Source organism: Hylaeus anthracinus, unplaced genomic scaffold (assembly GCF_026225885.1).
Source record: "Hylaeus anthracinus isolate JK02 unplaced genomic scaffold, UHH_iyHylAnth1.0_haploid 5, whole genome shotgun sequence".
Lineage (NCBI taxonomy): Eukaryota > Metazoa > Arthropoda > Insecta > Hymenoptera > Colletidae > Hylaeus > Hylaeus anthracinus.
The window spans coordinates 12167139-12191424 of record NW_026535322.1 but is presented as its reverse complement, the minus strand read 5'-3'; the positions used below and the strand labels follow the sequence as shown (position 1 = coordinate 12191424).

The 24286-nt window shown below is 36.7% G+C and overlaps 1 protein-coding gene and 1 long non-coding RNA gene across 10 annotated transcripts in view; one reads left to right on the top strand and one right to left on the bottom strand.

Moving 5' to 3' along the window:
• The window catches only part of LOC128895243 (kinesin-like protein KIF13B), a 131862-nt gene that overhangs the window by 49458 nt on the left and 58118 nt on the right, over nucleotides 1-24286 (top strand). The gene's annotated exons all lie outside the window — the stretch shown is intronic.
• LOC128895264 (uncharacterized) overlaps nucleotides 3382-24286 on the bottom strand; it is a 74384-nt gene continuing 53479 nt past the window's right edge. The window contains exon 3 of the long non-coding RNA XR_008461738.1: nucleotides 3382-3642. This is a non-coding gene — a long non-coding RNA (uncharacterized LOC128895264). The remainder of the gene's footprint in view (nucleotides 3643-24286) is intronic.

The window sequence follows — 24286 nt, the reverse complement described above, 5'->3', positions numbered from 1 at the left end:
TGATATTCGAAGAGGTGGCACGTTTGCGCCTACGATCAAGCAACCGGCTCGACAGATCTGCCACTACAGGTTGCCCAACTGAAGGGACTAATTTTCGGGACATTTCGGAATTCTGGCTGATTTTGCATTTTGGTATCAGGAGCACATGATGCGCGAAGAGGTGGCACGTTTGCGCCTACACGCAGGCAACCGGTCCGACATATTTGTAAGTATTGGTTGCCTAGTTTAAGGGGCACCTCTTTCGGTAAGTATTGGAATTCTGGCCGATTTTTAATTCTGGTATCAGGAGCACATGATATGCGAGGAGGTGGCACGTTTGCGCTTACAAGCAGGCAATCGGTCCGACAGCTCTGTAAATACGGGTTGCCTAATTCAAGGGGCCATACTTTCGGTAGATGTCGAGATTCTGGCCGATTTTACGTTTTGGTATCAGGAGCACATGATATGCGAGGAGGTGGCATGAGGAATCTTTGGTAAGGATTTAATTTTGACGGATTTTACGTTTTGGTATTAGGAGAATATTACATGGTAAGAGGTGGCACGAAAGAAATTTGCTACATTCAGTCCAGTTCAGTTCTTTATTGAAGAGAGTATCTTTTTACAATTATAATATTATTACACGGTTGCTTATTTCTAAATCACATCGCAGTACATGCATTCTGTAATTTTCGGGTATCTATGCAGTCTTATTGTTTTTCAGGCATCATTCCATTCTTACACTATCGCAAACATTCTTTTGGCTTACTACTAAACATATACGTGCTTAAGTACGAAATATATACTACTCATAATATTCTGCTTACGTCTTAATTCTTATTCTAATTATTAACAAATTCTACTTACATGTATTTTTTATTATAAACAATATTACAATGAACTATGCTTAAACTTATAAATTATTAATATAATTGTTTGAATGCTTTTATGGATGAGTGTATGTGGGTGACGTGACGATGAACGTGTGAAATTAAATTGAATCGATTTTTCTTATCGCCGAGTCAATTCACAGCCCACGCGAAATTTTTCATTCAGATTTCGTCCATTCCCAATCTATCTACCGAATAACTTTTGAAAGCATCTCGAAATCCACCTGGATAGGTTCCCGATGCGGAATTGGGATCGAACAGCGGGCGCATTCATGCGGTCCATTATCCACGGATCCACATTTACGGACCATTTTCTATGTCATTTTGTAGACGTAGATCCAACGTTTCCCCGAGGGTTTCGCGCTGGTTTAATCACGATACCGGGGACTTTGGCACAAGAGTAGGGCCACGGTTTTGTTCCGCGCCTGAAGGTATAGAGATCCTATCCCCGTTCAACATATTGAAACATCCACCTGCTCACCCGGGTGCCGTTAAATTAACGTCAAGCCTCGCTGCTATTTAGGCCAACGACGATCCCACTTCGAATCCTGTGTCTGTGTCTTCCGCGCGATGCTTGTACGTTATCAATCTTCCCTGGTCCATTCCGATCGGGCAAACGGGGATCATCCGTGACCGATACCTGGGTCCCAGTGAAACCGTCCGCGTAATAGCTTTTCCCAGATACCTTCTCGTTTTCGTTTCTGGAAGGGTAATGGGTTTCTGGAGTGGTCACCAGACGAATCCAACGCTATTGTTACCAACGAATTGCTGCAATCGGCGAAACGAACCGTTCGTTGCGATTACACGAGGAATTTTGCTTCCCCTGGGTGCCGATGGGTGGGACAAAATTCTGATTCCGAAGGAATAAGGTGGAGGAATGCCGTTTTCTTCATCGATGATTTTGTATTCTTTTTCTTTTAATGTCCACTTAATATTTGCACCTATTTACAAAGTATACAAACATAACGATTATAAACGATGATTGCAAATGAGCCGTGGACTGCACGAATCGATTAACTCCACTTTTTTTAAAAATCTTGTTAAGTGTCAAAGCACTTGGTATAGTCATAATTTTTCTGAATAATAAAGATTAACACCATTAAACGACCAACATTATTACATCGCATTTCTCAACTTTTTCTTTTACGGAGTTAATCGATTCGTGCAATAAACGGCTTAAATATAGCCTGATTTTTCTTTGAAAGTTCAAAATTAATGAAAGAATCTTTCGAAAATAAATACTTTCTTTAGAGTACAGTAGAAGTTATTAATAAAGAGACAATGGGACCCTTTCTTTTTCAAGGCCCTGTGTAATACGTGCTGGTCGTTCGCTCCCGCCAATGACTGTGGATCGTCGAAGTTTCAGTTTGGAAACAACGTCGGAGCCTCTCTGACCGCTTAATTGCCAATTCAGAGACGTTCTAACGCAATTAGAAAACGTTCTCGAGAATGATAATTGGTGGCGCTATTAATCCCCCGTTCGATAACCGCTGTCGCAGTTTCAACGAATTAACGCCGACGGTTAATTAAGTTCGACCGTACGCGAAACAGCTGTTTTGCATTCCCTGGCCGCGAGCCATTCGTTATCGAGCCGCTCTCGCGCGTGGCGTTCGTCGACCGCCTCGTTATGCCTGCATTAGAAGTTCAATTTTCTTTTTCGTTGCTCGCTTCGATCAATCGGTTGCCTTCGGGCCGCCTAATTACCCCTTATCGCGTCTTATTAATCGCGAAATTCGACGGTAATCCTCTGCCGTTTCGCTGCGAAGGTTTCCTCGCGGTACGCGAGGACTCCCACGCGAACGCCTACGTCTTGTTTTCGATTCAGTCAGCGACGAGCAATTTACGTAATTTAATCAGGGGGGACATTAAGGTGTCTTTAGTATCGTAATGCTTTCAGGGCCTCAAATAATTCGAAGTAACTAAAAATATATTCTCAAAATATGTCAGCTACCTATTTCTATTCTCAGTAAGTGTAACATGTATACAGTTATAAGCTGGTAAAGTTGCAATTATATAGATTTAACCCTTTGCACTCGAGGCCTTTTTTTCTGGGATCTACCAGCAACTCTAGATGCTTTTTTAGCATTCGTGGCAATAGAATGAATTTATATTGACTTCTCGAATGAGATCTCTAATTTGAGATTTGAGAATCAGGACACCTTTGCCTCAACGACAATCATTTTATTGGCACTTCGAGTTCCAAAGAAATTAAACCTAAAGAAAACCTAGTGGTGACTGATTGTGAGAGTCACCTCTCGAGTGCAAAGGGTTAAAAGATACGTTGAAAATTCAGAGATACAAATACATTTGCATGATTTCAACTTTGTCAGCTTATAACTTTATACTGGTTGCACTTACCGAGATTTTTGCAACGGTTTCTTTTTGAAGGGGTAAATTATAAAGAAATTTATATATATATATAAATAATATAATATATAATAATATATATATAAATAATATAATAATATAATAATAAATATATATATATTTTTTTTTATGTCATATGTGTAGTGGAACGTACCAGAAGGGACCAGTAAAATGCAGGTCGAATCACTTGGATAAATTAAACTTCTCTGTGTAATGGACTGCAGGCTGTTGATTCAATTGGACGCATAACTGGCAATTTCCAAACAGAAACACTTTGCTTCGACCCTTAGAAGAAACTAGAAAATTCCGCCCTGCATGGATATGGATATTTTTTCTTTAATCGATGCTACTCGATATAGAAACAGTAGAAAAGTCGATGAGAGCCAGCCGAGCCGTAAGGTCGCCATCGCTGAAAAGGTTAAACACTTCGTTAGGAACAAAAGGAAATTACATGTAAATTACTTGGAGAATAAATGACATTCTTATATAATGCAATATAATTTTTTTCTTTACCCTAGTACAGCAATGAAATAAAATATAATAGAAATGGAATTAAAATTACAGGTGCAATTACTTGAAAATTAAATAACATCTCTTATTAATATAATTTAGTTTCTCCGCTTTTACCCTGGTATAGCGACGAAATAAAATACAGAGATGTAGAAACAGAAATGGAATGAAAATTAAACGTGAAATTACTTAAAAAATATATAACTTCCCTTTTGAATATAATTCAATTCTTCTCCTTGATTCAATATCATCAACCCTATTTAATATTCATGATAAAGTAATTCGGAGCGGCTGGATAGGTCGGAGAGAATTCCTGGAGCGTCGTTGAAACAGGAACGGTGGCGTTTCGGTTCAGCGGGTGCTCATTCTTTCGGTAAATCCAGAATACGCGTCGGGAGGGCGATGGATCAAGATGGAGAACTATTCCTCGTGGATTTTGCATCGCATCTCTTCCACATCGAAAAATAAGGGTTCGAGGCCGCGGTAGGCTCGAGACCTCGCCAGTGGATCGACGCATCCAAGTTGCAAAGAGCAGCTTGTATAAAAAGGGTTTCGTGACGCCGAGTTTTCTTTTGATTACGAGTGGAAAATGCACGCAAGCAGCGAAAATTCTCGTTGGAATCTTCATTGAAGGGAAACACGTTTTTGTAGGACAGAAATTTCCATATCTAATTTTTTTCTGACTTCATGGAATCTTTAATATAAATGTCTTATATATGTTTGTTAAAGGTAGATACTTCGGTTAATACTTCTGCTAATTTTCATCATAAAATAACAAGTATAATAGGAAATACAAGGATAATATGAACTAATATAATAAATAAACGTGTTAAATGTGACCAAAAAGTATTTGCACTTACGTAAAACAAAATAGTAATATTGTTATATTAATTGTAGAATATATTCAACATCTGTTACTTATGCCGTACAATAATTTGAAAATACTCAAAAAAAAAATACGCAATATATATTGAATATATTCTACAACCAAGATAATAATATTATTATTTTGTTTTGCACAAGTACGTGTATCTTTTGGTTACGTTCAGCACGTATATTAACTTGTATCGAAAATGAATAAAATTTGCAATCTAATTATAAGAGTAATGGAACTGCTTCGTTCAGTCGTTTTCTTAAATAATAAACTAAGCTTAACATGCTTAAACTGGATTTAGAGATCCCATCTGGAGATCTTCGGTAGTTTTCTTATTTCTCTTTTACGTTCGTTGTTTTCCAGACGAGTTCGTCGTTTGTAATTTAATTCTAAAGTACGTTTTATAGACACAGACTGTTGACCGACGTAATTCTTTTGTATTCCTTTCTATAACCGTTTTCTACCTCTCCTTTACTTCTAATTATACGGAAGGATACAGGGATACAAGCCAGAGGATACAATTGTTGTTTAGTGTTTTCAATGTTTTATAGGTACACTCTCGCTCATAAATATGTGAACAGGTACCACTTTCGTTTTGAATAATTGATATACCTCGTAAATTATTACTATACAACTTTTGTTGCTAAATTCTATATTGGATATGTATTTAACAACATTTAATAATATTATATGTTTTGACTGCCGTATTTAATTTTATAGTAGAACTATGGGTTCGTTTAGATAGAAAAGTTTCAAAAGAATCTTGAATATATCAAAAACATTTATGGGGAAATATTACAAAATAAATGAGATAATATTACTTCAGATCCAATGAAGAAATTAATAGTATCCAAGTTTGGTAAAAGAAATTTTAACATTATCTAGTTATCTCTATAGTTTTGATCATTACTAATGTGTAAACTGCGGATCTTTATGCAAAATAAAATCTTCGCGAACGTGCCTACAAAAATTGAACCTAAATAAGAATTTATTTTATTTTCAAATATTATAACACGAACATTACTTTCAAGCTTTTTTATATTCTTGTATATCGTGTGCATTTTGTAGGTTCTTGCACATTCAAATTTCCTATAAATGCATAAAGATCCGCAGTCTACTAATATGATATTAGAAAAATCTATTAATAAAATATATTCGCTAATACAACATAAACATATCGAAAGATAAATGATATAATTCATATTAATAGATTCCCAACTTGTATTAGATATTTATTTCTGTTAAGCAAGTGTCCACATACTTCTGAACGGGGTTGTATATAATAGAAATAAATAAATTATAAGCTTGTTAGAATTTTTAAATTTCAATCTTTCACACACCTATCGAACTAGTTTATCCACGATTTCCTTAATTATTCAACATGGATATTTTCCTTACAATTTCTTAACTCATTCTATTATAATGGATTGCCTTTAAATATCATTAATTATTTATTTTTAATTTCTGTTGCAGGTAAGAGACTCATAATTTTACCATCCCATTATTTGGATTATATCCGAATGCAAAACTGCTAAAACACAACGTGTGTTGTCCAAGTAAGTAAGCTCGCTGAAAATTATTTACGCGTTGCATTTCGGAGATTTTTATTTTCCATCTGCGCTATGCACTCTTTTAAATTACTTCTGAATAATTATCCTAAGTAAACATACACGCGGAGCGCTTTCGGTAACGAATGAAAGCAACAGGCTCTGAGAAACCTGAATAATTACTTCTCGTCTTTCTTTTCTCTATTCTCTTTTCTCTCTCCTTCCCTTTGGATTAAAAAATAGTAGAAATCTTTCCATTTAGACGGTTTTGTATACTCCTTGTGGCTCTGAGAAGCCCGAACAATACCTTCTTTCCTTTCCATTAACGATAGTAAAAATATTTTGCTTTTATTACCTTTATGGGTCCATTTTCTCTCTCTCCAGTGTTTTTCAGATACTCCCCAATTATTATTCCCGTTTCAAGTGGACCAACTACGCATGCACTCCATTTCAAACGATCACCAGCAGTTGTCCTCGAGACTGTAATCGATGCGTTGTTCCTTTGTGCCGAGAATTCGCGAGCGAATTATCGCATCCGTAGGAAATTGAATCGAACACAATGGCCGTCCCGAGTTCGTGTCACGGACGTTTATCGCAAATTGGCGACAAGTTTCGCGACAAACATCGCGAGAACGCCGACCGGAAGCACCGCAGCATTTTCCACATTCCGCGGGAAATTATTTGGGAGAGGCTCTCCGTGACGATTTGCAAAGCTTTCGATTAGATTCGTCTTACTTTGACACTGTGAATGTGTCAAAGAAAGACATATGAAGATATCAGGGATTCGAACCGCTGCTGAACCCTAACCCAAACCCGGTTAATGAAGGGCAGATTACTGCAACCCATACTAACCACGAAGGAACGGTTCTTGAATTGTAGGAAGAGCGGGTTAAAATTCTATATAAGTCTTGAGTTTTGTCTTCCTTCATTCATAATGTTATTGTTCACATCATATTAAAGTATATTCTACAGTTTTATGAAACATCGAAGGCTACAATTCCAAGAACTTGTAGAATATATGTAAACATGCTATTCTCTTCGCGACAAAACTATAAGACAGTAGCTTTTCGTCGGTCGATCTTATGCTCTAATCACAGTCACAGTGTTAGAAGTAATTGTATACTTAAAATTGAACATTTGTAATTGTTGACCTTTTAAATAAATGTTTATTTAATAAGCCAAATATGATACAGAATATTGTGATAATGAAACAGTGCAACCGCTCAGATCGATGAAACGTAAAAAGAATTGAATTCTCATATTCGTATTCCGTGGCACACCAGGCGCTCTCGGTGTGCTAAAGTATAGTCTGTTAACCCTTGGTAGATGTGGTTGCATATTTGAACAGTAACTTTGTTCTTAACTACAATGCCACGTGGAAAAAAGTTGACAGACAGTGAAATAAGAGTGATCTTAAATTTAAAAGAAAAGAATACTTCTATTTCAGAAATTTCAAGAGTAATTGGGCGAAGTCGATGTGCCGTGTTCAATTATTTAAAAAGTAGGGAGCATTATGGAAAAAAACATATTGGTGGACGTCCAAAAGTGACTACCGAGCGACGACGACGAACCATTCTCAGGGTAGCGTCAAATTCTAGTTTGACAGCACAGCAAATTGCAGCTAAAGCTGGCGTTAACACCAACATTCGCAATGTGCAATGAATAATTAAACGCGCCAAACATTTAAAAAGACGAAAATTGCAGAAAAAAGCCGCCACTTACGAATAGATACAAAGCACCCAGGGAAGATTTTGCGGAAAGATATCTCCAATGGAAAAAAAAAGTGGAGAAAAGTTATCTTCTCAGACGAAAAGCGTTTTAATTTAAACGGACCGGATAGTCTTTCGTATTTTTTTCACGATTTGCGGAAGAAAGAATTGCATTTTTCAAGAAGGCAAAGGAGGCGGAGGCGGCATTATGGTATGGGCCACAATAGGGTACCACGGAAGAACGGATATCAAATTTATTAATACTAACATGAATGCAGTTAAATATATAGAAATAATAGATGAACAATTATCGCGACATGCCAGCTCTATTCCATGTGTAAATTATATTTTTTATGTGTAAAACAATATTTTGAAGACCGTAATATACAAATTTTACCATGGCCTGCGTGGTGTCCAGATTTAAATATAATAGAAAGCATCTGGGGAATTGTAGCACGTGCTAAAGAGTTGAAAAGAGTGGAGAAGATTTGAAAACTTGTATTCAAGAACAATGGGCCAAATTAAGTCAAGATCAAATAAAAAATTTATATAAATCGATACTACGGCGATTAATTGAAACCATAAAAAATAAAGGTGGCACAACACAATATTAATAACTAGAAAAAATTTTTTTCATTAACTTCTCACAACTTTTTCTTGCCTAAAATACATGATGTCTTATAGTTTTGTCACACTTTATTTGATTAAAAATTAGAAATTTTGTAAAAACTTTTTTCAATGTAATTCAACAACATTGTCTCTATGGAAATCTATGTACTTTGGTTGATTCTTTGTATTAGTAATGTAAACTTTTACGAAAAAATTAGTATTAATAAAATATTAGCAAAAATCACATGATGTCTTATAGTTTTGTCGCGGAGTGTAGAAGAAGACATCCTACACATCCTAGATATCCAGACAAGTCAAAGATATGTGAACTTACAGGCAATATTCAAATCGAATGAAACTAGATTGTTTAAAATGTACGAGTATATAATGAATGTAAGACACACACGTTCACTGCATGTTCTAAGGCAAGACTGTGACGAATGTTTATCATTCGGCCGGTTGTCACAATTGCTAGTGTTGAGGTCCCCACAAAACTCATAACATGTCCGGTGAAAATAGGGATTCCTTCAAGTGATTGTTTATGCCAATACATGTACTATTTGTTCGCAAGAAAAGGGCTGACCAAGTGTTTACGTTCCCGTTCTGCTACATAAGTAAATGAGTAATGAATACAAGTAAATGTAAGCACTTGCATGACCTTCTTCTCGCGGGTGGACAGTAGAGTCGAAAACAGACAATACTGAAATAAAATTGATTACCATTTAGAAACATGGTAATAACTATGGTTTTTACTGTATTATTATAACGCGCATACAATCGGGTTAACCGGGTTACTCGGGTTACAGATATCTTGTGTTACCCGGTTAGATGAGTTATTCTATAATACGAAGTACCGGAACCCGGTACGGGTTAGGGTTCGAAATCCTGGAAGATATAGACCGAGCCTTTATACGAGGGTTAACTGATAACACTGTCCAACACGATTCTTTTTTCCGCGATATCCACTAGGTGATTCTTACAGGGTTCCTCGTCCTAAATACGAATCTGAAAGTGAAATTGCTCCATCACCCTTAGTTTTCGAGAAATTCGAGATTTTGTAAATACGGTCGATTTTTAGAGAAAACGTAGTACTACTTGAAAACTACGAACGCTAGAAAGTTCTATTTAGTCTTAAGAGATAGAGGAGTGTTTCCTGAATATGAAGACATATTCCTTTAGAATTATCTGCTCTTTTGAATGCCTGTAAATGAACACCGAAGTTCGAAAAGGTGATGATGCGTGAATTTTTCACGAAATACTTTTGTATTTTAATGAAAAGTTATTCACCTAGGTCGAATTTACACTACGTTATCGGATTCCGCAAACATTTCTGAAGAGAAAAACCACCCGCGGCAAATGTTGGAACGGTTTCTAATCCATACGGTTTGACAAAACGTCAACTCGGAACGCATGAACGGTGTTTCGCCGCTGCACAGTCATTGCTCGGTGTTTCGGTCAGTCAGGGCCGTCGCTACGGGATTCGCCTAATCGGCGCCACGCGCTATCGGTTTTTGTCGCTACTACGAAATTTTATATATTCTCATGTATGATAAGTACTTATATCCATTATTAAATCAGTTTTTTTTTTTTACGTTATGTACCGCACCGTAACGCATTTTTTTTTTAAAGAAATAAACAATTGTAAGAGTAATGGTTCAATAAACGGAAAATTTGTTTTAAAATAATTTATCGTTACGTGCTTTTCACAACACGTTTGTTGACGATAAGTAGCCGTCTTTGATCTTAGTCGTTTTAAATATCTCGTTCTATACAATTATAAAATTTTAATAATTAATTTTTAAATTAATTGTATCATCAATTAGTCGACTTTTGTTAATTTGGTATTGAGTAAACTTTATTTAAATCTAAATTGAATTATTTAACAATTAATTCAATCTGTAATTGTATATTTTGTTGTTAATTTTTAATGAAAACTGCTACCTAACAAATTTCTCTTTAGAGCAGAGTTTACCTCCCAAGCACTAACTTAAATAACGAAAGATGAAAGTATCGAAAAGTAGAAACATTAAGCTTTAAAGTGGTGTTCTGTTCGTCAATGTGGGTCGAATTTTAACGAAGTTACGAGAATTTGATGATTATTATTCAAGCGCGTGGCAATGATTGTGCAGAACGCATGACGACGGCTCTGATTCACCGATATAAAGCGAGCGAAGCCTTCGAACGCCGGCAAACAGAATTCGTGCGTTCTAAATGAATATTTTCAGGATCTGTACGATCTAGAAAACGTTCCAACATTTGCCGCGGGTGGTTTTCGCTTCGGAAATGTTTGCAGAATCCTATAATGCATAGTAAATACGACCTAGACGAATAACTTTTCATAAAAATACAAAAGTATATCGTGAAAAGTACTCGCATTTACAACTTTTTGAACTTCGGTGTTCATTTACAGGCATTCAAAAGAGCAGATGATTCTAAAGGAATATGTCTTCATATTCAGGAAACACTCCTCTATCTCTTAAGACTAAATAGAACTTTCTAGCGTTTGTAGTTTTCAAGTAGTACTACGTTTTCTCTAAAAATCGACCGTATTTACAAAATCTCGAATTTCTCGAAAACTAAGGGTGATGGAGTAATTTCACTTTCAGATTCGTATTTAGAGCGAGAAACCCTATATGAAGCACCTAGTGGATATCGCGGAATTTAAAAAAAGTTTAAATTTGTTGGACAGTGTAATCAGTGATCTTCAATCTGTTTTTTCTAAAAATTGAAACTAATATTAACCATTCTGTAACACTATTTTGGTTATTTAATATATTCTTGTTATTATTATTCGCATACAAGAGTATATTAAATAACCAAAATAGTGTTACAAATGGTTAATATTAGTTTCAATTTTTAGAAAACAAAACAGATTGAAAATCACTGATTGTAATATGCAACTACGAAAAGCCGAACATACTCGAGCTTTACTTATGGTCGCAAACGACCTCGAAAATAAATGACAGAAGAGGTAAGTAGTGGTTTATTCCTGTCAAATTTGGGTTTTCTATGAGACTTTTTATATGCTCTGTATGGCGATATGGAGGTTGGAGAGAATCGATGAGGAAAGGACGATGTTAAAAATGTTTGATAGATCTGAGGGCTAAATTGTTTCCAAGGCATCATTCGTTAGGTTTCGCGGAATTGTAAACGAGCATTTATTCATCGAGAACGTAAGGAGAAAGTTATTAAAAAATGCAGAGTAAGTTGAAACTGCGTATAGTGAAAAATTGGGAATAGTTGATTTCAAGTGATTGTAACTTCGGAAACAATGCATGATATAGAAAAATTCAGGGACTATTTCATAAATACACGTCTATATTTACATTTTACTTAACAAAAATTCGCACAATTATTAATTAACATTCATAAAAACAACGATAAATGTAAGGTATCAGATGACGCATTTATGCAAGGATATATTATTTTTATCATATATATTTTCATCTTTTATGAATGTTAATCAATAATTATGTTAACTTTTCTTAAGTAAAATGAAAATATAGACTTTTATCTATAAAATAGTCTTTCAATTGTTCTATTTCATCCACTAAGATTCCGAAGTCATGATCACTTGAAATCAACGATACGCAAATTTCCACTCTACGCACTTTCTACTTCCCCCGTATTTTTTAATAACTTTCCCACCACATTAGCAATAAATAACTGCTCGTTTATAATTCCCCAAAACCTAAAGAACGAAGCCTAATCGATAATCCAGGTGCTCACCCTAAAATATCACCATTTTTTCATCCCTTTTTCTGCCCTCGACACGCTATCGCTCCTCCGGCTTGCTTTTTACCGAGCTTGTCTCGTTTCGGCGTTGTGTGTAAACGGCGCCTTGTTGTTTACACTGCTCGCGAACATATCCGCGGGCTTGACGAGCGATTAATGGGCCGAGTTTCACGGCAACGGAGCCAGAGCACGCTTTTGATTTGTTAGAACGCGTTCGCTGTTGCGCAGCTGAACTTTTCGACGCATTCGATGGGGGGGCTACCCCAGCCGTTATTAATCTTCCATGAGAGGGCGTTGATTTAGAGACAGATATAGAACAGTCAGGGATAACATTAATGTCTTATACCGGAAATATGATTCTACTAGAATGTGAGAAAATGGAAACACTGGTGGTTTATCCGGACTAATTGTACAAACTCGACACAATCTCTTCGCGTTGAAATAAATAAAAGTAAATTAAAAATAAAAGTAACATCTAAAGAAATAAAAAGTAGAGTATAGTACTTATTCTTTAGTACAATATATAAATGAACAGCATTACTAGTGGTTTATCCAGATTAATTGTCCAATCTTAATTTCTTCCTTTTTGAAATGTACGTTTGAAAGGCAACTTTGAAACAAATCCAATTAAATGAAAATAAAACTACCATCTAAAGAAGTAAAGAACTTAGTACAGTACTTATTCCTTGTGTTCGCTACGTTACATTTTGCTTTGTAATTACGTCCACAGTAGGATCGCAAACGTATGTCCTCGAATAAATTTTGAAAGGACCACTCGATTCGATTTACGGACACGGCGAAAATAATTTTGTTCGAGGGAGCACGACGAGTGGCAGCGATCGGGGCTGAAAAAAGCGGACGACACTCGCGAACGTAATTATTGAAGGAGAAAGAAGAAACAAGGAACGGCGACCGGCAAGCTCTACTTTCACGATGCTCGTAGTTAGAGGGTAATTACGCCGGCACGATTCGGTGAACGAAAAAATCACCGAGTTCTTTACCCTCCTACGCGTCTCGAGTCGTTTTTTTTTTTTTTTTTTTATCGGGAATCGATACCTCGAAAGCGTCGCTCGTGCATTACGCACCGGTTTCAATGTATCAATGCCGAGTAATGCTTAATCGAACGTACCAAAGCAACGTACGCGGGGAATTTAGAGACGTTGACAAACTAATCAACCGGATTATTCGTTTTTAAAAACGATCTCTCTTCTATTTCTTTTTAAAAGAAAATTGTAGATTTCTGTTACTCCTCTCGGTTAAGATATACATTATAGAAGAATTATAACCGTAGTAATTGTGCGAAATAAAATTATTATACATTGCGAATTATCGTGTATTATTATGAAATTATTTTGTTTTTTAGGAAATTTTTTCTGTGGCTTCTCCTAGACAATATATATAATCACAACCACAGAGATTGCGTGAAATGAAATTATTATTTATTATAAATTATCGTGTATTATTACGAAATTATTATTATTATATTTTGAAAAGCCTTCCGAAAAGTAAATAAAAATTTATGTATTCATCCTGCAGCATTGAAAATACATTTGTATTGGAATGATCTATATTGCCATCGAATTGCAATTCGAACGATTATTATTAATTTGTAGTTCACCATTAATTGTGATATACGAGAGGCTGACTTCGTTCGATTAAACCCATGGCGTGATTCTTGCAATTATTATCGTCCGTCTTTCTTCTATAGCGCTGCAATGGGATTGATAATTAGTATTTTGTTCCACGTTGACCTCAGGCATTCTCGCGATAATTTTTATCTGCAAATATTATTCAGACACTGCTCGACACCATTCTTGACTGCAGAATATTATCTCGCGATATTAATGGCTAGTTTTTCATTGTGTTGGTGTGTTTTGTAGCGTGACTTGCTCCCATGTAAAATGAAAAAGAGTAATATTATGCGAGTATTTAATATGACAAGTTTTTGTTCCAAGTGTCATTGAATAAAAGGTTGCTAATGTGATTGACTCCTATTCGAAGACAGACATCGTGCTTTTCTATTTTTATTCTTCGTTGGAGCTCTGTTTATTTTAAAATATGAAACAACCATCGTGAAATATTAATTGTTCAAAAATAGTTGATCTATATTTTATTGATTCTTTGTTGGAGACATTGTACTTGTTCATTTTAAATTTTTATCGGAGCTCTGTTGAATCTAAAAAATGAAACAACCATCGTGAATTATTAATTTTTTCGAAAATGGTTGATTTATATTTTATCGACTCTTTTTTGAAGACATTGTACTTCTTCACTTTCAACTTTTATCGGGGCTCTGTTTCATTTAAAAATGAAACAGCCATCAAGTAGTGTAACTAATTTACATTTATACGTTTCTTTCCAATTGTACTTCTTCATTAAAATTTTTTACTGAAGCTTCTGCTATTCTAAAAATGAAACAGCCATCATGAAATATACTTGTTTCAGAATGCAACGATATTCCACGATATTTTTCATTTTGTACTTTAACCGTGGTATATCTTTATTCCTTCTTCACCTCGTTTTTCTGTAATTTAATAAGTCATTTCACAATTGACCACTCACTCGTATTAATTCGCCCCATTCTTCTTCCCCGAGTTTGCTAAACAGGTCACAGGCCAATCATTACGCACGCGAACATTTTACGGTTAAACTAAACGTTAAATAACAGACTGCGACGCGAAACCTCGGTAACTCGCATGTATGGCCAATCACGGTGGCGATTATGCGTTCTTCGCATACTTTACGCTTGGCTTTCCACGCTGATTGTCCACCTGGGTCACCCTCTCGCGGCATCGTGCGCTCTCGTGCATGTATGGTTGACCAATTTGAAAGGAAAAGCCAACTCTGGGAAACCATTAATACAATTTTAGAAAGGAGGAAGAAAACAACGTTTAATCGACGTCACAATTCTTGGTGAATTTTCGCGTTCAGTTATGTGCGTATCTCGCGAAGAGGAAAAATATGTCTTTTATATTCTATGTTTATATAAGATGTTAATTAACACGTTGACTGCCAGATTAAAACTCGTGAATATTTCTACGTTGTTAAAATATTGTCTCGAGACTGTTGAAGATTCGATAATTTAACAGTTGTCGTGGTATTTAATTTCTTAACCTATTTAATTCACCAATCCTATCCAAATTTATTTTTATTATCCTCTCACTTTTGGAATTAACGTTTTTAGTTCCTTACTCCCATGTACGTTAGATTACAATTATTATGTTCACGGAGTCTCTTCATTTTCTCTTCATTTTTCCAAAGGAAAAGCGATTGATCCATTCTCTCTAATCGATAGAGAACCCTAGTTAGGAGCACCAAACAGATTTGTCTCGAAGGATTACCGCCCAAACACGTCTTCGCAGTGGATTGACCGCCGTTCGCGGGGGAGTCCGCTTAATCGACTCTCTTTCGTGTACACGGCGCACGAAGTGGCGTAAAGGGGGCGGTTTGAATTAATTTCACGGTAGGATGAAACCGAGGAAACTCGTAGAGTAGGCTCCGCAGTCCCACGGCCCTGGGATCCGGCAATTTTCTGGAAATCCGAACTTGCTCGATTCGTCGCGCGCCATTGCTTCAACGCGAGGCTCTCCGCTCAGGAAAACTGAAGGAAATATGGGCTGGAAAATCTCCTCCGTCCTCGTTACGTTTAATTCGGGACATAATTAATGTCGCGACGGACGGGAAAACATACTTATTACGCGGAGATCGCAGGTGCTCAAGGAGCAATTAAATTCACGGGTGGCTTTCATTCACTTAAGGCAATTGTTCCGTGGATTTATTCAACAAACGATTTCAACAAATTTCAATTGATTGTTCTTCGATTAAATATGAATCATATTTATTATTCATAGTCTATTTCGATTTAAATTGACCACGCCAGTTTTATGAAAAACGATATCAAGATTTTGTATTTTTGACACAGACTTTTATGGAACGTATAAATTTTCATCTGAATTTTTTCTTTTTATTTAAATCAAATTCAATTTAGGAATTTGCTTATTTGAATATTCAATTTATGAACCATTAAAAGAAAAATTGACGATTATTGCCCAGCCTAATTTGATGAAAAACGATATTAAGGTTTTGTATTTTTAACACGGACTCTTATGGAACATACAGATATCCACGTAAACCATTAAAATTTAAACGCAAATGCAATTTAGGAATTTGCTGGAAATTTTATATGTTGTAGAAACCGATATTATGAATCATTAAAAAAAATAACAATTATTGACCGCCCCAATTTCATGAAATATAATTCATTGAAATCTGAAACAGAACGTAGAGAAGTGAACAAATGTATGTTTAAATATAGACATTGATTTATCACGGACGTGTGTGCAGTAAGAGAGCAGTAAGACTGAACTTTTGCGAAAGTTTTCAATTATATTTTTGTACGCGACTATCTCGACACAACTACCGCAACTGTGCGCGTTCCGTGAATTAATCTTTTACATTTCACTCGAGACAATTGTAAATTGTATTAGCAGTGCGTGGAATAAATGGAAACCTCTTTAGCCTTTCAGCAGGAAGAGAATTTCACTTTAATAAAAATTTGTTCCGAAGCAAAGGAAATTTACATATTTATTGCATTGGGGGCTATTTAAGAAGTCGAGAAAAGAGAAGGGAAATTCTTTTGACTCGATTGTGCTAGGAGGTAGAAATAATCGAGATATTCTTTTTACGGGTTACGGAAATCGGTGTAAAATTGGAGCTGTTTAAGGAGTAGAGAAAACGAGAAGAAAATACTTTTGACTCGATTGTAGTTAGTAGATGGTAGAAGTAATCGAAAAATTCTTTTTACGAGTTAGGGAAATCGGTGTGAAATTGATGCACTGGAGATTTAAAGCGTCGATTGTGTTTTCTTTTCAATGAAGAACTAGAAAAATTAATTCTAAAAGTTAACTGTCAAAGAAAATGAATTTAAATTGGAATACCTGAATTTCGATGAAGGTAGAGAAATAAATTCCGCGATAAACGTTCGATTACGCAGTTTTCGATAGTCCGTAAACAAAATTTAATCGCAGTAGTGTAAAGTCTCCATAAATGCTAGAACTCGGGACTGAACTGGTGCATTCACGGTAGACATCGTACATTCTCTGATGTTTGCCGCCGAGTGTCGAACGTAGAGAAGGACAGTGAATAAAGAAGATGACGGAGCCAATGCAACGGTGAAACTTTTTTATTATTATCTTTTTTGTTGTAAATCTTTTACCATCACATTCCTGACATTTTTCTGATTAAAATGAGACCAAACACGACGTAATTCGCAACGTATTTACTTGTAACAACTTATTATGTATCATATATCGTAGAACACTAACTAAAAAAAGATGCATGGTAAATATCATCCGAATTATATCGTGCTTGGACTCAGTTTAATAAGAAAAATGTCAGGAATATGATGGCAAAAGTTTTACAACAAAAGTGTGAATAATAAAAAAGTTTCACCGTTGCATTCGCTCCGTCCTCTTCTTTATTCGCTGTCCTTCTCTTCTTCGAAGCTCGTCGGCAAATATCAAAGAATATACTATCATGTAAACACTGCGATCGAACTCCTTGACCCCTCAAAGAGTATTTAGGTAAGGGTAAGGCCCTTTCAGGGAATTTATGGGAGAGAAATTTGTGCACTTGTGGAGACTTTACTAAAAGGGAATCCAGAAAGATTTGCTTGGGTTAGTTGTGAGCTGCATTTCGTTTACTGGCTCGCGTTTACTAGAGCCTGAGAAAATTTAAAGGATTCTAACGCGTCGACTGACGAATCGTTTTCCATCGATTTGTCCCGCAACGCGAGGGAAGATCGATCGAAAATCCGGTCACGTAGCGCGGTGTGATGATCGCGATGAGGACAATCGCCGGAAGAAGCATGTTTGTATCACTTTGTCGCTTCGTATCGGTGTAACTTTAAAGAGTTACACGGCGTTATGTCACCGTGCAGCCTCTTCCGTTCCTCTTCGTTGAAATCGACACCACGATCGATCTGTTCCTGCATCTCCCTCCCTCTTAAGGGTAAAAAATATACATTGATTTTCATATACAAACATGCTGTCTTACTTTAGTATATATCTCAATGTATATATTTTAATTTCAAGATCAATATCGTGGTTGTAAATAACGATAAGCTTGATATAAAACCAAACGTATACAAAAGAGTTGGGTCTCTCTGCGGAATTGTCCAAAAATCGAATTTTTCCAAGACAACTAGTTTCTTTAAACGCTGCAAGGATACTTTCGAAATACGAAACCTTGGATTAATCAACTGTTTACTTTATTCGTAACTGTTGCTTAAAATACGTTATTGACTCGTCGCAACCCCTCAACGAAAGAAAGAAACAGAATTCTGTATACAGCAGCCTGAGACATGGACTGATCCCTTTTTTGTCGAATAAATAATTCTTGGTCGAGAAAATCTCCCAAGCTAGAGCTGCCGTGGACAATCCCATAGCAAGCATCTATTTCTTTGGAATTAGAGAAGAAAGCACTGAATCAATACCATTTCGACCGTAAAAGCTTCCTTAATAATTAAATACTTCTAAAAGGAAGCCCGACACGTTTCTTCAGTTCCTCTGAATAAAACCACAAATAAGAAGCCTCCTACGCGGTTAAAGCCTCTCTAGCCTGTTAATCCCGAATGCCAGTCGACGAAGCGACGCTGGACGCGAATAAAAATGCCCGACGCACGCAAATTCGACCCCTTCCTTCTACCTCGGCACGAATTATGCAAATCAAATGAAATGATCTTCCCGTTTCGCGGCTGAAAGTCGTGGCTGAAAGGTCTCCGGGGGTGGAAGTGGCGGAGGAAAAAGACGAAGAACTTTTCAGTAGCTGCGAACGCTTTCCCACAATATGAGTGTATGTGTGCGCGCGTGTGTTTCTGTGTGTGTGTTTGTTTGTTTGTGTGTGTGTGTGTGTGTGTGGCCCCCTCCAGAAGGATTCTCTAGTGAATTCGCGACCGAGGCTCGAGAGCTCGAGCTTTTCAGATGATCCCCGTGGAAGATTAAATGCGACGATCCCTTTTACTCCCGATCCCCCCCCCCCTCCCCCCCTCCCCTGTGCCCCCCTTTTTCTCGCGACGCTCGACCGGAAGCGAGGGCTTTTTCCTCTCTTTTCGCGGCCCGTTTGTATTCGTACCATCCGACGAACTGCAATTTGCATTGTGGAGATGAAAGAGCCAGGCGAGCGCGCGACGATGTCGCGGAGGAAATGAAACCGAGCGATTAAGAGGTTGTTTCTCGCCGCGAGATTCCTTCTGCGAGACGCTATTATATTTTTGTGGGTCACGGAGCCATCCAACGACCTCGTTCAAACCATGTTTGCCCTGGTGCATGCAACTTTCCGCGTTTTAACTAAATTCTTGGCGCGAAAGGGTCAGAGAAGGCTGTTTCTCAATACAAACATTTTCATCGAAAAATATACAAAATTCTTGGAGATATGAGCGAGTAAATTTTTGGTCGTGTTGTATGGAAGGATTAGAGAAGGCCGTCCTTCACGAATTTTTTCCTGTGCTCGGTTGATAGATTTTAGAACCAGTATTTCTCTATTCGAAAGATGTAGGTTTGTAGACGTAACACAAAAATTTCCATCGAGAAATATAAAAAATTCTTTGAGATTTAAGCGATCCATTAGAGGATCTCAAAACAAGAAATAAATTAAATATATACATTTTATTTTGAGGGTCATAACTCCGTCACTTTTAGTTGAATCAACTTAAAATTCTCTTGGAATATCCTTAAAACGTAGTTTAAAGCAGTAAAACCGAAAAATGAAATTTTTTGAAATTTCTAAATACCCCTAACTCCCTAAACTTATGGAGTAGGAAGTAACACGAGAGGAATAGGAATAGTCTTTGATAAGGTATTCTAGTCTAGAACTTTCAAAAAATAATTCCTTGGAGATATTCTTTGAAAGTATAACACTTTTGAAATATATGAATATTTATTACAAAGATTGAAACACTAACATACCAAAATGGTGAATAAGTATTTCTATTCAAACTACAGTCACAAACGATCGACTATCAAAGCAAACAATTAATTTCTACACCTAATAGAATTGTTCACCAAGCAGTCCTCCAACTATAATCGATCAGTAATTCCCTCGCTTGTAAAAATCTTCGCCGTGGACTGCCAAGTATCTGGAAATCTCTGATGCGATTTAAATCGAGGGAGGGGGTCGATCTGGGAGTTTCGAGGGGCCTGGAGAGTCGCGATTCGCGGCGATAATTCCCTATCGTTAAAATTCAATTCCTCGGAGCGTTCAAGATTGGCTTTGAGTTTACGTATCGTTTTCGAGCACTGTCTGAAAGTAGAACGACCTGGATTCGAGCAGGAAGCCGAGCGCCGATAAGAGCTGCGAAGGCACCTCCACCGATACGCGGAGGAGGCAGCCGCCTTCCTTCTGCAGAAACGAAATTTATTCGGGCGAGGAATTTAAACGGTGTCGCTATGTGGGTCAGCTTATCCAGGGGTCTCGGGGGCAAGGTGCGTTACCTTCGTTTCTCTCGAAAAAAGATTTTCCTCGATTTCACAGAATTTCTGACCTTGCCACCCCTTCTAGATAAATAGTGGACCTCAGAATTTTGTATACTGACTGCTTAATTCCAGTATTTACTTACAATGCTCAGGTTCGAACCAACTTGAGAAAGATTGAGGGAGTTGAAGAATTAACTGGTGTAGTATTGCCTTCGTTTCTCTTGAAAAAAGATTTTCCTCGATTTCGCGGAATTTCCGACCCTGCTACCACCTCTAGCTAAATACTATACCTCCTAAAAAGTCCTGTGATAGAATTAAACGTGTTCAAGTAATCGTTGGCGCCCGTTCAAATTGTAATATATTCGACACGTCAACGATGGAAATTCATTTCTATAACGTCGACCAACGACATTATTATGTCAAAGGTAATCGATGTTTCAGCGTTTCCGGTCTTCGAACCCCCGAGACACGTTGACAGTGATTTGTATTCCAATTCCGTGACGTGTCGTCCTGCTGCTTGGACAAAGGAACCGTATGTCAACGGCGTCCTTGGCCCTTCGTGGAAACTACCACCACCTGAATCACTCAGGAAGTACAATTTACCGGGCCACACCTCGCACGGTATCTAGAACGTGTGCCATCGTCGAAATGTCAACCCTCTTCCCTCAATCTTTCCATTAAATTATTGGTCAAACAAGGAATTTCTCTTTTGCTTGTTCAATGTTTTCTTTCGTTCAAGGAAACGCGATATCTTATCGGAAAGATACTGTTGCGAGAAACTTTTAATTCTATAAAAGAAATACAGTATGGTATTGCAAAGTGATGATAGAAAATAATTTGATAATATTACCAGCACTTCGTGGTACTAATAATAATAACAAGTCGTTGGAAGAAATTAAATTTGAGGAATTCACTGAAAGAAGAGCATAATTGGAGTTATTAATTGCAATCTTATTGCAAAGGGACTTAGTGTAAACAGAAACTTTCAATTTTATAAAGAAAATAGTAACATTTGATATTAGTAACAGTATGACAATACTGTGTAACGTTTCTCAACTCACATTTCCTTGAGTAAAGTCCATCGGTGGAAAGTTACAAAGAAAATACACGAGCAACACTGGTCATTTCCATATTGATTACCTTTTTGCACGATTACTTCCCATCTCTGCGTCAATATTTATTAGCATTCGTACATGTGGACTACTAGAAGCAAGAAGCTATTTAATCTATTTTTGGTAACACGGACTCGCCGTTAATAATATTCACCGAAAGTTTAACTAAAGAATTCTGCTGTCGAGTCACGTTTGAGAAACTTCTAGCCATATATTACCTACATACGTCAGTCAGAACGGTATTGTAACCTGTCTGCAAAATTTATTCCCAGCAAAAATGTCCCTCGACGCCTCGTTGAAAGGACTTTGAATTCTTCGCGTGCGAAGCGCCGAATTCGCGATGGCCTTTGAGGGAAATCAAAATATATGTATTCTGTAGCGATGTACTACCATTCTAGGATTTTTAAAATAATCTATTTTCTAGTTCCATTGTATACACCATTAATTCTTATACAATAAGAATTACTGTTTTTGTCGATGCCTATTTATTAAATAATTTTTTTAATAATTTATCCTTTAGAGTCCTCGTGTATAGCCTTAATTCTTATACAGTGGAATTCTATTTATCTAATCTATTTATCTAATCTTGATTTATTGGAACATAATTTTTGTCGATGTCTGTTTATTAAAGAATTTTTTAAATAATTTATCTTTTATTGCTCTTGTCGTGAAGAGTTATTAATTCTTATACATTGGAATTCTATTTATCTAACCTTCATTTATCGTAACCCAATTTTCGTCAATATCTGTTTATTAAACCATTTTTTTAAATAATGTATCTTCTAGTGTCCTCGCATCTAATTCTTATACAATGGAACTCCATTTATCTAAACTTCATGTATCGTAACGATGACTGTCAATTTATCACCTATGAATACATTAAAAATCTAATTAAATGGAGCTATATAAAGGATACAAGTACAACCTGCGCGAACAAACGGGAGAAAATTTGTAGAAAAAAATTGTTCTTAAGGAGTCAAAGCGCGGAGGGCTGAGTGTCTCGTCGCGTTTCGTTCCATTTTACCGAAACGAAATCGATACACGACGAATGTCCGTACACCGTGGCTACAATATGGTCGGGTGACCGCATAACCGCATAGTAATATACATTGTTTTAGCGCTATTGCGCGAGATACGCAAAAATAGCGGTGTACGGTTGCGTTGTATCGATCACCAGCTGTTAAATTGACAAAGATGAGATTGTCGACGCTAACGTAACTTCGGTATCTTTTCTTACATTCGGTATCTTTAGTAAGATTTATGTGGAGACTATATAGTAGGTGGTGTCAGGTGACATCAAGAAGGTACACGCAGTTGTCACTGCCAAAACGAAGGTAGAAGAAAAATGTAAATAAATTATTTTATTAAGGAGAAACGATAATTTTGTAATATGACAAATGAGGCTTCTCGGTAGAACTTCTGTCATTTTGGTAGGAATTAAAATTGCGATAAATTTTACATCCATTCAGCAAACATTGATGTCTTCTGACAGAATAATTTTATTCTTGAAAATGTCAATCTCAAAGAATAATTTCTATACCAAGTTCCATTTTTGTACTGGAAATGTACATGTTTAAATCTCGAATAAAACTTCCTGATTTTTCCCTACGACAGCTGCGTGTATCTCCTTAAACACGTTGTAATAAATTCAGTATGTATAATGGGTGAAAATGGAAAATTCAGTAGGGTATAGTTGCGGAGTTAGCAACTTTGCGTAAAGAAATTTCTTGTCTATTTGTACTCTCCGCGTGGATGGACTTCGTCTATCAGGCTGTTTCCACTCGGCTGGTTGACCTATCGGTCAGTTTTCTTGGGGGCTTTGACCGGTACACCCCTTTGAGAGAGCAACGGAACGATAGTCGACCCGACGTGGACACTTCTAGACCCATAAACCAACGCTATCGATCAAAAGTAGTGTTCGACTACTATCCACGACTCGTACAATCCTCCACGATTCTATACTGTAGTTACTACTGAATAAAATTAACAGTAAAGCTACCGTCGTCAACGTATAATACACGTACCTACCATACATATACTTCATTTGCCTGATTCATTGATCAAATTAATTCTGTATTACATAATTGTAAAAGAAGAAATTGAAAGTAAAATTTTGTTAGTAATGGAGTGACTTTAGGGAGAAGCTTAAAATACTGTGCGGAGATGAGAAGTTGGATAACGAGTCTGATTGGTAACATGACAATCGAGGAAATTGTATTATAGATTTCTACGGTGTAGAACAGATTATAGCATAGAATTGTGTGATATAATAATCAAGGAGATTCTTCTGTTACTAGTCAGACCCACTGGCCAACTTCTCACCTCTGTACAGTATTTCTAACTTCTTACCCATGATATTATACGACCTGGTGATTTACCTCTGAACCTATTATTTGACTAGCTTGACTTTTCTACTACATTATAGAACTCTATAATACAATCAAGAAGATTGTACTGGTACCAATCACACCCACTAGCCAACTTCT